This window comes from Pleurodeles waltl, chromosome 3_1, assembly GCF_031143425.1.
Source record: "Pleurodeles waltl isolate 20211129_DDA chromosome 3_1, aPleWal1.hap1.20221129, whole genome shotgun sequence".
NCBI lineage: Eukaryota > Metazoa > Chordata > Amphibia > Caudata > Salamandridae > Pleurodeles > Pleurodeles waltl.
Window position 1 is genome coordinate 264,781,547 of NC_090440.1, and position 16,215 is coordinate 264,797,761.

Below are 16,215 nucleotides of genomic sequence, written 5' to 3' on the forward strand. Positions count from 1 at the left end.
AGCACGGTCACACACACACTCACATACACTCATTCACACATGCCCACATCTACTCACAGACACACAAAACCACTACCATACCTGCTTGCAGACTCACACAGGTACTTACACATCCACTCACACACCCATACACCAAAATCAGACCCGGGACCCATCAAAGATCCATTTGTAACATTGATGGTAGACCCATTTGTGGTTGAGGATCTGTTGCAGATCCACAGATCTGAGTGAGAAATTTAAATAAAAGGAGTTGAAAACAAAAAAACTGTGATTGGGAAAAGGGTTGGATCTGAAAAGAACCTTTGCGCTTATGATGAGTAGATGATAATTACAGACAGAACAGGATGCAGTCTTTTAAGTTGTTGTGGAACACCCTGTTGCCTCCGTCTGTGAAGTGGACATTTCAATTTATTGAGTTACATCGAAGAATAAGTTGTTATGGTCTATAGAGCCCACGTTGGGGTCTCAGAGAAATGCAGAAACAGCTTTATTGACATGTTTCCTGGATTTCCCCCATCTGGGACATAATTCAGTTGACCACTGCCACTTCTGTCTTTAGCAGATGTACGTAGGTCCATGTCAATGACACTGTTTCTAGCACTCTCTTTGGCCCAAAACTCAAAACTATGCCAAGAATCCAAACTCTTACCATTTTAGAGACAAGTAGGAATAGAGCAAAGGAAAAGGCTGCAGCAGAATCACGAAGGGTTAATAATGAAAGGCAGTTCAAATGGAGAACAGCAAGTAAAATATAAAAAGAACATATTTGATTGGATTGTATAGGTGTGGAGGACCTAAATATAGGTAGTGACTTTAACTAGCTCTGTGATTGGCTTTGGATAAAAAGAACATATTCGATTAGATGGTGTAGATGTGGAGGATCTAAAAATAGGTTATGACTTTAATTAACTATGTGATTGGCTTTGGAAAAAAAACAAGTTCAGTTTATATACGAATATTGTTTTCAAATATACATTTTTATAGTACAACCTAATTGACATACCTCCATAAGGGCTTTGCTGCTGTCCAATTTTTTTTAAAAATATTGTTAACATCTTTACAAATTTCAAGTCAGATATATGGTAACCATCCTCCACTCTCAATAGAAAATTACCAATAATGGCTACCCTTCCTACTGTGTTCTGACTGGTACTATTGTAATTAGCAAAGCACAGACTTCCTTTCATTTCTTATTTTGGTTATTCCACTTCTAAATGGTCACTATTGTGTAATGCTTTACAGGTTCCATGTTAAGACTCCCAATTCAGTAGTTTGTTTGGGGAAGATCCAACATGGGGCAAAACGTCCCCCATGTGTGGTCCACAGTGGCTCTGCTGATCAATATGGAAACCCTTAAAACTATTCAACAATCTGTAAATAAATTGTCAATTACAAGACATACACTTCCTAGTGAGCAATTTTTTTACACCCGTCTGCTTTTTAGTTTCAAACTGCAGTATATTTTGTCTCCTTCCCCCACACACTTTTAACTCCGTTACCAGGGTAACCAAGTTTCAAACAGTCTCTGCCTGTCAGTAGGTCAAAATATCACAAGCCTTTTTTTTCAATAGCATACTAGCATCACATTAACTGTAGTGGTCGTTGTGACTGTTTGCATTTCCAAGAATATCCCAAATAACTTAAAATATGACTTTTGTCTAGGGTGATGACTCAGTGTAGCAGACATTTACAATAGACTGACCCCCTTTGCTTCACACCTTTCTCTAGGAAGAAGAAGAATTTTACAAATGGCTTGTGACACAGTGATCGGTCCTCTAACATCTCTCTTCTGTTTGTATGCTGTAGTGGTTTGTGTAATTCTGACATTTGCACTAAAATCTCTTTCCAGGTTCACACATGGTGCTTTTGTGGTTCACAATAGACTACCCTATATGGTTAGATATTTTACTTCGGTCAATAATGTTTAGAGTAGTAGTTCAGTAGGGACAGGACTATGAGAACTGTCTTTTAGGTTATAAGTGAGTGTAGGTCATAAGCTTACAGTCAGCTGTGTACTCTACCTCTTTAAATTGTTACTTTGTCTTGTGTTTTAAAACATGTAAATGGTATTTTGTGAATTATATTCAGTCAATCAGCATTTGTATAGCTCAAAACTGCCACACTGCCAACCCAAGGGTTATCTGGGTGCTGAGGGTGCCATCTCTGTCGAAAAAGCCAGGTCTTCGGTTTCTTTTTTAAATCTGCCAGAGAGGGGGCTGTTTGGAGGTAGAGGGGTAGTCTGCCGTGTTCTGTATGGTCTGGGGCCTTCTGAGGAGCTGGGTGGCAATTCTGTAGTAGAGGCGGCTGGTGATGAGGGTCTGTGTGATGGTCTTCTGTAGTTGATTGGGATCCATCTGAAAACTCCACTGAGCATGCGAAGGGTGTGGCAATAGGAGAAGGCGACTGCATTGACTTGTCATTTTATAGTCAGTTGGCTGTTGAGGATGATGCCAGAGTTGTGTGCATGGTTTGTTGATGCGGGTATTGTTCTGAGTTCCCGAACATGAGTACTTCTGTTTTGTAGGAGCTGAGTTTGAGGTAGTTGTTTTTTATCCATTTGGGTACATTGGTTATGGCATTGCAGAAGTTGTCTTTGGCACTGGAGGTGCCCTTGGTGAGTGAGAGAATTAGTTGAGTGCCATCTGCGTAGGAGATTATGTTGACTCCATGGGATCTGACGACGTCTGTGCGGGGTGCCAAGTAGATGTTAAACAGGGTGAGGCTGAAAGATGATCCTTGGGGTGCACCACATAGGCTGTCCTTGGTTGGAGAGGTAAAGGGAGGTACTGGGAAGCTTTGTGTGCATCTTGTAGGAAGGATGTGCTTTATTTGAGGGTGTTTTGCTGTAAGCCGATGTTGTAGAGTCTGTTGTTGAGGGTGTGGCGGGAGGTGGTGTCGAACCCAGCAGAGAGGTCAAGGAGGATCAGGGCCACAGTTTATCCATGTTTGAGGAGGGTTCTGATGTTGTCTGTGGCAACAATCAGTATGGTTTTGGTGCTATGGTTGGCACAGAATCCTGATTGTGAGGCGTTAAGTAGGTGGTTGAGTTCCAGGTATTCACTGAGCTGTTGTTTGATGGCTTACTCGAGTACTTTGGCTGGAAGGGAAGCACGGAGATCGATTAGTAATTTTTTAGATCTCTGGGGTCATCCAAGGCTTTCTCTAGGAGGGGTCTGACCTCTGTTGTTTTGAGGTTTTGTTGGCTTTTGCTGGCTTCAGGGGGAACTCTGCAGGAGTGTCTGCCTAGATGTGTCAGTGTATGCATCAGTGTAGGCTTAACTGCTTTAGTGTATACATCAGTATCTATTTGAATGTGTTGTGTGTTACTGCATGCATTAGTGTGTGTCTGACTGTGTAAGGATATGCATTAGTGTCTGAGTGGGTGTGTTAGTGAAATCACCAGTGTGTACCTGGGTGTGTTAATGTGTACTTGGGTGTGTTGGTGCACACATCAGTGTGTGCCTAACTATGGCAGTGTATGTACCAGTGTGTGTTTGGGTGTGTTAGTGTATGCAGTAGTGTGTGCCTGGTTGTCTTAGTGTATACATCACTGTCTGCCTGGGTATGTTTGTACGTACATCAGTGTGTGCCTGGCTTTCTTAGTGTATGTATTAGTGGAGTGTTAGTGTATGCATAAGTGTTTGTCTGGGTTTAATAAGTGTATGCATCAGTGTGTATGTGTGTGTGTGTGTGTCTGTGTGTTACTGTATGTAGCAGTTTGTTCCTGGGTATGTCTGTGTATGTATCAGTGGGTACCTGGGTGTGTCAGTGTACATATCAGTGTGTGCCTGGGTGTGTTAGTGCTTGCATGAGTGTATGACTGGTTGTGTCAGTGTGGGCATTAGTGTGTTTCTGGGTTCGTACATGTATGCATTAGCATGTTCCAATCCAACGCTATGAAGAGAAAACATATAGGTGGTCATTATGACATTGGCGGTGACTGTTAAAGTGGCAGTAATACAGCCAACAGGCTGGCGGTAATTAACGCCAAATTAAGACCATGGAGGTGACAACTCCCATAGACAGACAATGCACCACACCATCTGCCAGTTCGTTAACACCATGCACCACAGCGGTAGCCATCAACAGCCAGACGGAAGACAAGGTACCGCCCACGATATCATGACACTGCAATCCGCCACGATTTGCGGGACGGTACCAACGCCATTAAAAGCCTGGCAGAAACACATCACAGAAGACCAAAGAGACACAGAGAATCTCAATGTGGATAAGTGTGGTACAATGGTTAGAGCGGCAGACCTTGATGCAGAGAGCTGGCCCGGGACCAGGGTTCAATTCCCACCTTGGTGGGTCTTGGGCTCAATTCCCTTTGACCAGATAATTCTTGCCTCAGTGCCTAATCTAATTAATGGGTCCCATTCAGTAACTCTGGGCAATAGCTTGCTTAATTTCCACAAATGCCCTCCCAGCGCTTTTATGCCTGGCTTCACCCTCACAGGGAAAAGCCAGGAGGGGGTCCACAGTGGTATGCGTACAGTGCCTTGAGACCCTAACGGGTGAGTAGTGCGCTATACAAGCGCGAAGTTTACAGTTTAATGTTTCCATGGAACCAGAACTTCAAGTCTTCCCGATGCAGTTCTACGCCATACTCCACCTGAAACACCAACGCTGACAAAGATGACGATGGTGAGTACAGCTGCCTAGCATACAAGGGAGGGAGGGAGGAAAAGGAGAGTGACACACACACACACCATACACACAACCAGCTGCAGACGTAAATCAATGGCACAGGACACACACCATAATAATACAAATACTACAGGTCGGCAGTACTGAAATTTTAATTGCAAGGCAAAAGTCACCATATGAACCAATTTTAGAACAGAGATACATAAACAATTGTCCAGAAGGGGCAAATGCCAAGTCCAAAGTCCATAAGGCACACATGCCCACAGGGCAAAGTCCAAGCCCCAACTTGATCCTGACTAACTACGCACAAAACTTTGCAGGGACAACATCACAGAAGTGTACAGGCACCTCAGGGGGAAGAGGGTGGGGGTCACCTCAGCTGAAGTCAGGAACTTGCCCAATGCTGGGGAGAGCAAGGTCACATTCTCTGAGGTGGGGAACTTGCCCACTCATCCTGGAATTGGCTCCTTGTACAACAGTCCCTGGAGGGTGGCCTACATGCCCTCTTCTGGAGATACAAGCTGCTGTGTCTCAGCTGGAGGTGAGGGCTCTGTGACCGCTGGTGGTGGTATCCTGCCAGCCTCTGCTGGAGGTGAGGACTGATGTGACTCAGCTGCGGAAGGTGCCTCCTGGGCAGCCTCTGCTGGAGGTGAGGGCTGCATTGTCTCTGCTGGGGGAGGTGTCTCCTGGGCAGACGCTGCTGGAGGGGAGGGCTGCATTGTCTCTGTTGGGGGAGGAGTCTCCTGGGCAGCCTCTGCTGGAGGTGAGGGCTGCATTGTCTCTGCTGGAGGAGGTGTAGCCTGGACAGCCTCTGCTGGAGGTGAGGGCTGCATTGTCTCTGCTGGGAGAGGTGTAGCCTGGGCAGCCTCTGCTGGAGGTGAGGGATGCTGTGTCCCAGCTGGAGGTGAGGGCTTCTTGCCTGTCATTGGTGTTTCAGTGGGAACTTTTTCTTGCATTGGTGGTTGAGTGGGAACCTTTTCTTGCATTGGTGGTTGAGTGGGGACCTTTTCTTGCATTACTGGTTAAGTGGGAACCTTTTTTGTGCATTGGTGGTGGAGTGAGAACCTTACCCCTCCTGGCTCTTGGAGTAGGATCTTTCCCTTTCCTGGATGGTGGAGTGGGATCCTTCACTATCTTGCCTCCACGACTAGGAGGTGCCTCCACAGTCCCCGTGGACTGTGGCTGAAGTGCTGGGCTGGGTCGTTGGGACCCCACTGTTATGGGCAGGACAGGGCGGAGGGGGAGGTAAGAGGTCAAGACGTTCAAGGAAAGGCTTCTTAGGGGCATTGGGGTGGGATGTAGGAGGAGGGATGGGAGTGGAGGTTGATGGAGTGGTTGTTGGATGAGTACGTCTGCTGGACTTGGGTGCAGATACATGGTCAGTGTGCTGATGTGAGGTGGATGGCTGTTGGGTGTCTGAGTTCCTGCATTTGTGTCCTTTAGGAAGGGGGACAGACAGGGTGGAAGAGGACACAGGGGACGTGTGGATGGATGTTGTGGAGGTATCTGCTAGTGAGTTGTGTGTGCTGCTTGGTGTGGTGATGCTGGTGGTGGCTGTTGAAGCAGTGCATGCAGGTGTGAGTGTGGACGTGACTGTGAGGGAGGTGGAGGAAGAGGGAGAGACAGTGGAGGCAGTGGATGTGTGTGCAACTGTCTGGTGTTTATGTGAGTGCTTGTGGACTGAAGTATGGTGCCTGTGTTTGACTATGCTACTCTTGTGTGATGTCATGTGTGCATGCTCGATTGTATGTGTGTATTGGATGGGTTGGGGTTGAGGAGACTGGGACTGGGAAGTGGTAGTTGGAGGGGAGGCAGTGGTAACAGGGACAATGGCTGCCATCAGAAAGGAGGCCAGAGCCTGAATCGATATCTGTTGGGCCACCAATCCAGCGTGGATGCCCTCCAGGAATGCATTGCATTGCTGCATCTGGGATGCCAGCTCCTGGATGACGTTCACAATGGTTGACTGCCCTACAGATATGGCTCTCAGGAGGCCAATAGCCTCCTCACTCAGGACAGCACGGCTGGCTGGGGCAGGCCTGAGGTGCCTGGGGCCAAGGAGATGCCCACACTCCTCGTTGAACGGGCACAAGCAACTCCTCGATGGGATACAGGGAGGGCAGCGCTGGTAAGGGGGGTGACAGCTGTACCCACAGCAGGGGTGGTCATAGAGGTGTCTGTCAGCACCAGGGAGCTTCCATCGGAGGAGGTATCTGAGTCAGTGTTGTTACCACCTGTCTCCGCTGTGGTGCTCCCCTCGCCCTCCGTCCCACTGGTTCCCTCGGTGTTGATGGACTCTGCCTCCTGGTTCCTGTCGGATGCAGCATGGACATGACATGGAATGCAACCAAGCTAGGTTAACTGAATTAGCTAGACACCCATTATACTTGAGTTGGATCACGCTGCAAACTCTGACCTGGCATTAAGGGGCACCCACTAACTCACACCCACTACCTGGATCCCATGCCACCTACCAATTATTGTAGTAACACCCACTGTACTCACACCCTTGTGGCTGCTGTGATGCCCTAACGCACCCATCCAGCTTTGGGTAGGCCACCGTCAGTATGCGGGCCATCAGGGGGGATCAGGTTTCCACAGACACCCCTTTCTCATTGGGAGGCCATCCCCAGCTGGGTCACCGCGGTCTTCCGTGCCCAGTGTCTCAGGTCCTCCGACCGTTTCCTGCAGTGGGTGCTATGCCTGCCGTAGACCCCCAAGGTCTGTATGTCCTTGGCGATGGCATGCCGCAATCCCTTCTTTTGATGGGCGATGACCTTCAGAGGTAATACAGACAGGAGGACACCATTACACATACAATCCAGCCTGTCACACATATGGCCCACAAATCTCGTTTCCAACTCCATTGGCAAACACATCACCTGGCGCCCACCATGTACACTACCAACAGACATCCCCCACAAATGACACAATGCCTTCACACATCTCCATGCAACCTTCCCACATGCATCGTCCCCACAGTGTACTCACCTGTTGGTCTGGACGCCCATACAGCTGTCCATACTGGGTTAGGACCCCATCCATCAAGGGGTCCAACTCCTCTGAAGTGAAGGCAGCGGCCCATTCCCCAGTCACACGGGCCATGGTAGGTTCCAGACACCGGTCATAGTAGCGCACACAGTGTAGGTGTTCTTCTGTGGAAAGTCAGGAATCAAGTGAGATTATAGACAGAAAATGGCTGTCACGTCCGTGGCGGTGTACACCATCACCGCCGATCCCCATTGGCCACTGTACTCCATAAAGCCCCATATTAGCCAATGAGGAATTGCACGGCTGTGCAAGACTGCCTTCCGCCACGACACCCAGTGTGGGCAGAGCTACCTCACTTCCAACTGTCCTTACATACAGGACAGGCGGTCGCCATTTCATGGTGGTGGACAACAATCATATCAACCTTAACTGCATCACAGCCTAGGTTAGCACATACCTCGGCATTCCCAATGCCCCATCACATATATGCACTATGTACACTGAGGTGATGGTTCCATTGTTCAAATTGTGAAAGCCTACTCACTCTTGTGTCCCTCAGATAACTACCACTGCAGATGAATAGGAGAAGGAGACAACCCCCTGTGGACAGACCACTTGTGGGCTGGCCTACACTGGAGGACAGGCACATTATGCTCACCTATAGACTAGACAGGGCCACAATCACAGAGCTGTGTGCCCAATTGGAGCCTGACCTGATATCAGCTATCCCTCATCCCAGTGGGATCCCCACTCTTGTGCAGGTTCTATTAGTGCTCCATTTCCTGGCAACAGGTTCTTTCCAAGTGACAGTGGGCTTTGCAGCAGGAATGTAACAGCCAATGTTCTCAATCGTGCTGGCAAGGGTATTTTCTGCCTTGGTGAAACACATGTGCATCTTTCCCCAGGTGGAAGATTTGGCCACTGTCAAGGTCAGATTCTATGCAATGGGACATATACCCAATTTTAGTGGGAACATTGACGGTACACAAATTGCGTTTGTACCCCCCCGTCAGAATGAACAGGTGTTCAGGAATCATAAGAGTTTCCACTCAATGAATGTGCAAATGGTGTTCCTTGTGGACCAGTACATCTCCCAAGTCACTGCCAAGTATCCTTGATCGGTGCATGATGCCTTTGTTCTGAGGAATAGCTGCATTCCAAATGTGATGGCCCAACTGCAGAGGCACAGATGTGGTTATTAGGTGAGCCAGACACCCCACCCACTGTATGTAAGTGTATGCATTCAAACGCTATGCCCACAGGATTGTGTAAGTTTACATTTTGTCCCTAAATATTTGCAGGTGACTCTGGCTACCCAAACCTATTGTGGTTCCTGACTCCTGTAAGGAATACGAGGATAGGAGTTGAGAACTGGTATAATGATGCACATGGGCAAACCAGGAGAATAATCGAGAGGACATTCAGCCTCCTGAAGGCCATGTACAGATGCCTGCATCTGACAAGTGGATCCCTGTGCTACTCACCAGAGAAGGTCTGCCAGATAGTGGTGGCATGCTGCATGTTGCACAACCTGGCCCTTAGATGACCATGTGACAGCAGTGGATCCTGAGGACAAAGAGGATGAGCAGGCAGAGGATGAGGATGAGAACAACAAAACATCTGTTAAACGTCAATACTTCCAATGACACACAGGTGAGACAGTGCAACTGACCATTACTCTGACCATTGATGTTTCCTGTGTGGCTGTAGCAGGAAGGCATTCACGTCCTTTGCATCTCAACTTACTGTCACCTGTGGCTTGTCCTTTTACAGATGTTGGTGATATGACAACAGTGTCCTGATGTGTTTACTGCAGACAGCTACAGGTCATTATTTGTATGCTACCTAGTGTTCAGACCATTTGCACTAGATGTGACTGTTCCCATAAATGCACATTTTCAACACATAAAACTGTATCACTTATATTGTGTTCAAGGGTGTTTATTGTAGTGTAAATAATTGACTGAAAAGTGCAATGGAATTGGTGATGGTTGAGGAAAGTCCAGGGTATTGTTCCAGTCTGTTTGTAGCACAGGTCCAGTGTTGAAGGGGCCATCGGAAGAGGAGCAAAAGCAGTTGAAAGTGGACAAGGTGAAAGGGGGGGGACACAAGGGGGACAATCAGGAGAGTCTCATTTCCTGGCAGTGGTCTTGGTCTTGGCAAGTGTCTCTGGCTTCTGTCTAGGTCGCAGGAACATTTGCGGGGTGGTTCACCTTCTGCAGGGGGAGGGGTGCTGGTGGCCTGTGGGTCCTGTGGTGGGGCCTCCTGTCCTGTAGCTGCAGCGGAAGTGAAGGACTTGTCAACAGACTGGCTAGTGGTAGAGGCCCGCTGGTGTGCTGTCCATTCCCTCATGATAATGGCCATGTCTTCCAGCACCTCTGCTATGGAGATCATGATGGTGTTGAGAGCCTGCAAGTCCTTCCTGATCTCCTGATGGTGTTCCTCCTGTAACCACTTGTTCTTCTGCATGTTGTTAAGGATCTGGCCCATTGTGTCCTGGGATTGTTGGTAGGCCCTGAGGACATTGGTGAGTGCCTCCTTAAGAGTTGGTTCTCTGGGCCTGTCCTCCTCCTGGTGCACAGCGGTCCTCCCAGTGTCTCTGTTGCCCTGTGTCTCTGTCCCCGGAACGGTGTGCCCACTGCCACTGACCTTGTCTTGGGTGTGAGATGTGGACTGGGGTCCCTGTACAGGTGGGCACACTGCTGATTGATGTATGCTGGGTACAGAGGTATGGGGATGCTGGGTGGGTGCTGTGATGTTGGATACTGATGGGGGAGGCTCTGTGGTTGACTGTGAGTGGGCTGGGGTGACCGACTGACCAGTGATCTCTGATGGGCGAGGTAGTTCATCTAGATCCTGAAGACCAGCATTACTGACATCACTGGGTGCATCTTCTGTCAGGTGACTGGTTAGTCGTGGTACCTCCTCCCCGCTGAGATTGGCTGTGGCACCCGTGGGGATGTAAGTGATGTATTATGCTTCATGTCCGTGACAAATTGTACATTCCTAGCTTCCCCTCTATTGTTGCTGTTGCCCTGTCACCTTTGTTTGTGTATGGTGATAAATTGTGGGATTGTTAGTTCTCCATGCTGTGCATGCTTTTGTGATGGGTGTCCATGCAGGGTCGGGAGGGCTGTCCATGCATTGGTATCGCATGCAGGGCTTGGCATTGGGTTTAGTCATATGTGTAGGTGCAGTGTGTGGGATGGAGTGGAGTGATGGGAGTAAGGGTGTGAGATGACATGCAGGTGTGGGGGGTGATAAGTGGTAAATGTTGACTCACCAGTGTCCAATCTTCCGGCAACTCCAGTGAGTCCCTCAGGATGCAGTTATGCCAAGACCTGCCCCTCCCATGCTATGAGCTGTGGGGGAGGTGGTGGAGGTCCACTGTGAGTCCTGTGTATGGTGAGCTGGTGCCTTGCTGACACAGAATGTACCTTCCCCTGTAGGTCGTCCCACCTCTTCCTGATGTCGTCCCTTGGTCTTGGATGCTGTCCCACGGCATTCACCCTGTCCATGATTCTCCGCCATAGCTCCATCTTCCGGGCAATGGATATTTGCTGTACCTTTGATCCAAAAAGCTCTGGCTCTCCTCTGACTATTTCTTCCACCATGACCCGCAATTCCTCATCTGTGAAACGAGGGTGCCTTTGTGGGGACATGGTTGTTGTGTGGTGTATATAAGTGTGTAGGGGTTAGGTACTGTGGTTGGGTTTGTGAAGTAGGGTGTGTGAGGGATGTATGTGTGTCTATTTGTCACAGTGGTCTTGGTGTCAGTCTGGTGGCAATAATTTGTATTCGTAAAAGGTTGTGGGTAATGTGGGTGTGTGTTTTATAGTGCTGTAGGTGGGTGTGTGTGGTGTGAGTATCAGAGTCAGGTGTGTGTATTTGGTATTGGCCAATGTTGTGCAGTTTAGTATTTGGGTAGCCATTCTGAGCACGTCGGTGTGTACCGCCAATGGTTTACCACTGTTGAATGTCCGCTATGGTGATTAGTGGGTCATGATGTGGTTGGCGTTGTTCTGTTGGCGTAACGGTATGGGTGTTGGTACCGCCACTTTAGCACTGACAGTTGAGCTGGCGGATTTGTGTATGTGGCAGTATTCTATCGGATTGGTGTGTGTGTGTGTCATAAGATGGAGAAAGGATATCCGCCACTGTGGCGGAATGTTGGCGGCCATCACAGCGGTGGTTAGCAAAGTTTATCGCCAATGTCGTAATGAGGGCAATAATAAGTACTTCTAAGGTGTGTGAGAAATGCAAAGAGAACGTAGTGAAAAATAGTCCATAGCAATGAGACGACCCTTAAAAAGTAACAAGAAAAGCAAGGCGAGAGCAGTGAAAATGAGGGGAATACATAGAAATTAAGGAGAAAAAGTAAGTAGAAAGTAGTGAAAATGAGGGAAAAAGAATGTAAAGATAGTGAAAAAGCAAGTAAATTAGAAAGGACAAAGTAGTGTAAATAAGAGGAAGACAAGGAAAATGCCAACAAAATAGGTTTCCAGAAATAGTAAGAAAGTATTGTTAACATAAATATATCAATCAATAAGTCATGGGATTTTTAAAGCACAATTACTCACCCGGAGGCTACCAAGACACTATGGGAGGTTGTGGATCAAAGGTGGCTATTCAGCAAAAAGCCAGGTCTTGAGCTTCCTACTAAAGTCAAGCAGGTTGTGGGTGTTGCACAGGCCGGGGAGGGGGAGTGAATTCCAGTACTTTTGCATTGAGGTGGGAGAAGGTGCACCCCCCTAGAGTGGATGCGCTGGACTCTTATGACTTGAGCGAGGGCAGGAGAGGAGGATTTAAGTTCTCTGGTGGGCCAGTGGAAGGAAAGTCTCTGGTTGATGAAATTGAGTCCGATGATATTAAAGGCATTGTATGTAAGGGTGAGAACCTTGAATTTACACCTCAGTGGAGACTTCTGAGGTATGGAGTGCTGCTGCTCTACCCGGGGAGCTCCAGGATGAGTCTTGCTGCTGTGTTCTGGATGGTCTGTAGGTGGTGGAGGAGCTGGGTGGGGAGTCTGATGTAGAGGGCTTTTCCAAAGTCTAGTTGGATGGTGATGATGGTCTATGTTACAGTCTTTCTGGATTCAATGGGGATCCATCTGAAGATCTTACATAGCAAGCAGCGGTTGTGGGAACTGGTGGAGGCCACTGTGTTTATTTGATGCTTTAAGGAGGGTTTGCTACGATGATGATGTCAAGGTTGTGGGTGTGGTCTGATGGGGTGCAAGGGATTGTCCAAGCCTGGAGGGCCATCAGGAGTCATTCCAGGAGGATGTGTTGCTTCCAAAAATAATCACCTCTGTCTTGTCTGAGTTCAGTCTCAGGCAGCTGGCTTTCATCCACTCACCAATATGGGCCATGGCATTGGCAAAGTTGTCTCTGGGGGTGGAGTACTCAGTGGAGAGGGAGAGAATGAGCTGAGTGTCGTAGGCATGTGAGAGGATGTGGAGTCCCTGGGAGCACAGAATCTTGACCAACAGCGATAAGTAGGTGTTAAAAAGGGTGGGGCTGAATGAAGACCTGTGGGGGATGCCACAGATGGTGCTTTTGGGTTCCGATGTGAATGATGGGAGGCACACTCTCTGGATGCATCCTGTGAGGAAGGCATGGATCCATTTGAGAGCGTTGCCTCGGATCCCGATATGGTGGAGTACAGTGGGAGATTGTGTTGAATGCAGCGGAGAAGTCTAGGAGAATCAGGGCAGCATTTTCTCCGTAGTCGAGGAGGATCTTGATGTCATCCGTAGTGGCGATGAGGGCAGTTTCTCTGCTGTGGTTGGTCCAGAAGCTGCATTGGGAGGCATCCAGAAGGTTGTGTCTTTTTAGGTGTTCGAGGAGCTGTTGATTGATGGTTCTCTCTAGGATCTTGGCTGGTAAGGGAACCAGGGAAATAGAGAGGTAATTTTTAAGTTTGCAAGGGTTTGCGGAGGGTTTCTTGAGGAGTGGCATGATTTCTGCTTGCTTTTATGCTTCAGTGATAGTGGCTGTTGTGATGGTGGTGTTGAGGACTGGGAAGAGTATATCGCTGATTTCCTTCTGGCTCAGTGTAGGAAAGTACCATCTTGCCTGGCATGTTACCCCCATTTTTACTGTATGTATGTTTGTTTTTGCCTGTGTCGCTGGGATCCTGCTAGCCAGGACCCCAGTGCTCATAAAGTGTGCCCTGTATGTGTTCCCTGTGTGGTGCCTAACTGTATCACTGAGGCTCTGCTAATCAGAACCTCATTGTTTATGCTTTCTCTGCTTTTAAAATTGTCACTGCAGGCTAGTGACTAATTTTACCAATTCTGATTGGCACACTGGAACACCCTTATAATTCCCTAGTATATGGTACCTAGGTACCTAGGGTATTGGGGTTTCAGGAGATCCCTATGGGCTCCAGCATTTCTTTTGCCACCCATAGGGAGATCAGACAATTCTTACACAGGACTGCCACTGCAGACTGGGTGAAATAACGTCCACGTTATTTCACAGCCATTGCACACTGCACTAAAGTAACTTATAAGTCACCTATATGTCTAACCCTCACTTAGTGAAAGTTAGGTGCAAAGTTACTTAGTGTGAGGGCACCCTGGCACTAGCCAAGGTACCCCCACATTGTTCAGGGCAAATTCCCCGGGCTTTGTGATGCGGGAACACCATTACACGCGTGCACTACATATAGGTCAATACCTATATGTGGCGTCACAATGGTAACTCCGAACATGGCCAAGTAACATGTGTAGGATCATGGAATTGTCCCCCCAATACCATTCTGGTATTGGGAGGACAATTCCATGCATCCCCAGGGCTCCAGCTTAAAGGCCGGGTACTGCCAAACTAACTGTCCGGGGTTTTCTCTGCAGCTACCGCTACTGCCAACCCTCAGACAGGTTTCTGCCCCCCTGGGGCCTGGGTAGCCCAGTCCCAAGATGGCAGAACAAAGGATTTCCTCTGAGAGAGGGTGTTACACCCTCTCCCTTTGGAAATAGCTGTAAAGGGCCTGAGAGGAGTAGCCTCTCCTGGCCTTTGGAAATGCTTTGAAGGGCACCGATGGTGCCCTCTTTGCATAAGCCAGTCTGCACCGGTTCAGGGATCCCCCAGCCCTGCTCTGGCGCGAAACTGGACAAAGGAAAGGGGAGTGACCACTCCCCTGACCAGCACCTCCCAAGGGGAGGTGCCCAGAGCTCCTCCAGTGTGTCCCAGACCTCTGCCATCTTGGATGCAGAGATGTGAGGGCACAATGGACACCTCTGAGTTGTCTGTGCCAGCATATGACATCAGAGACCCCTACCTTTCTCTGTAGCCAATCCTCCTCTGAGGGCTATTTAGGGTTTCTTCTGTGGGTTTCTCGTCAGATAACAAATGCAAGAGCTCACCAGAGTTCCTCTGCACTTCCCTCTTTGACTTCTGCCAAGGATCGACTGCTGACTGCTCCAGGACGCCTGCAAAACCACCACAAAGTAGCAAGAAGACTACCAGCAACATTGTAGCGCCTCATCCTGCCGGCTTTCTCGACTGTTTCCTGTTGGTGCATGCTCTGAGGTCTGTCTGCCTTCACCCTGCACTGGAAGCTAAGAAGAAATCTCCTGTGGGTCGACTGAATCTTCCCCCTGCCAACGCAGGCACCAAACGTCTGCATCACCGGTCCTCTGGGTCCCCTCTCATCTTGACGAGCGTGGTCCCTGGAACACAGGAGCTGGATCCAAGTGTCCCCGACAGTCCAGTGGCCCTTCTGTCCAAATTTGGTGGAGGTAAGTCCTTGCCTCCCCACGTCAGACATTAATCCTGTGTACTGTGTGAACTGCAGCTGCTAGGGCTTCTGCGCACTTTTGCAAGACTTCCTTTGTGCAGAGCCTAGCCCAGGTACCCACCACTCTGTCCTGCATTGCCCAACTCGCTGAGTTGGACTCTGACTTCATGGGACTCCCTTTTGTTGTGCTGAGATGACTGCCGTGCTCAGATATTCTGAACACCTGTTCAGGTGCTTCTGCGGGTGCTGCCTGCTTCTGCATGGGCTCTCTCTATTGCTGAGTACCCCCTCTGTCTCCTCCTCCAAGGGGCGACCTCCTGGTCCTTCCTGGGCCCTGGCAGCACCAAAAATCCTCAACTGCGACGCTTGCAGCTAGCAAGGCTTGCTTACAGTCTTTCTGCGTGAAAACAACTCTGCATCCTCCAGAATGCCGTGTGACATCTTCTGACCAAAGGAGAAGTTCCTGGCACCTTCCGTTGTTGCAGAATCTTCAACTTCTTCCACCTGGAGGCAGCCCTTTTGCACCTTCATCCGGGGTTTAGTGGGCTCCTGCCCCCCTTGGACACTTGCGTGACTCTTGGACTTGGTCCCCTTCCTTTACAGGTCCTCAGGTCCAGGAATCCGTCTTCAGTGCTTTGCAGTCAGTTGTTGTCTTTGCAGAATCCCCTATCTCGACTTTACTGTCTTTCTGGGGTAGTAGGGTAACTTTACTCCTCCTTTCCAGGGTCTTGGGGTGGGGTATCTTGGACACCCTTCGTGTTTTCTTACACTCCCAGCGACCCTTTACACACTACACTAGGGCTAGGGTCCATTCGTGGTTCGCATTCCACT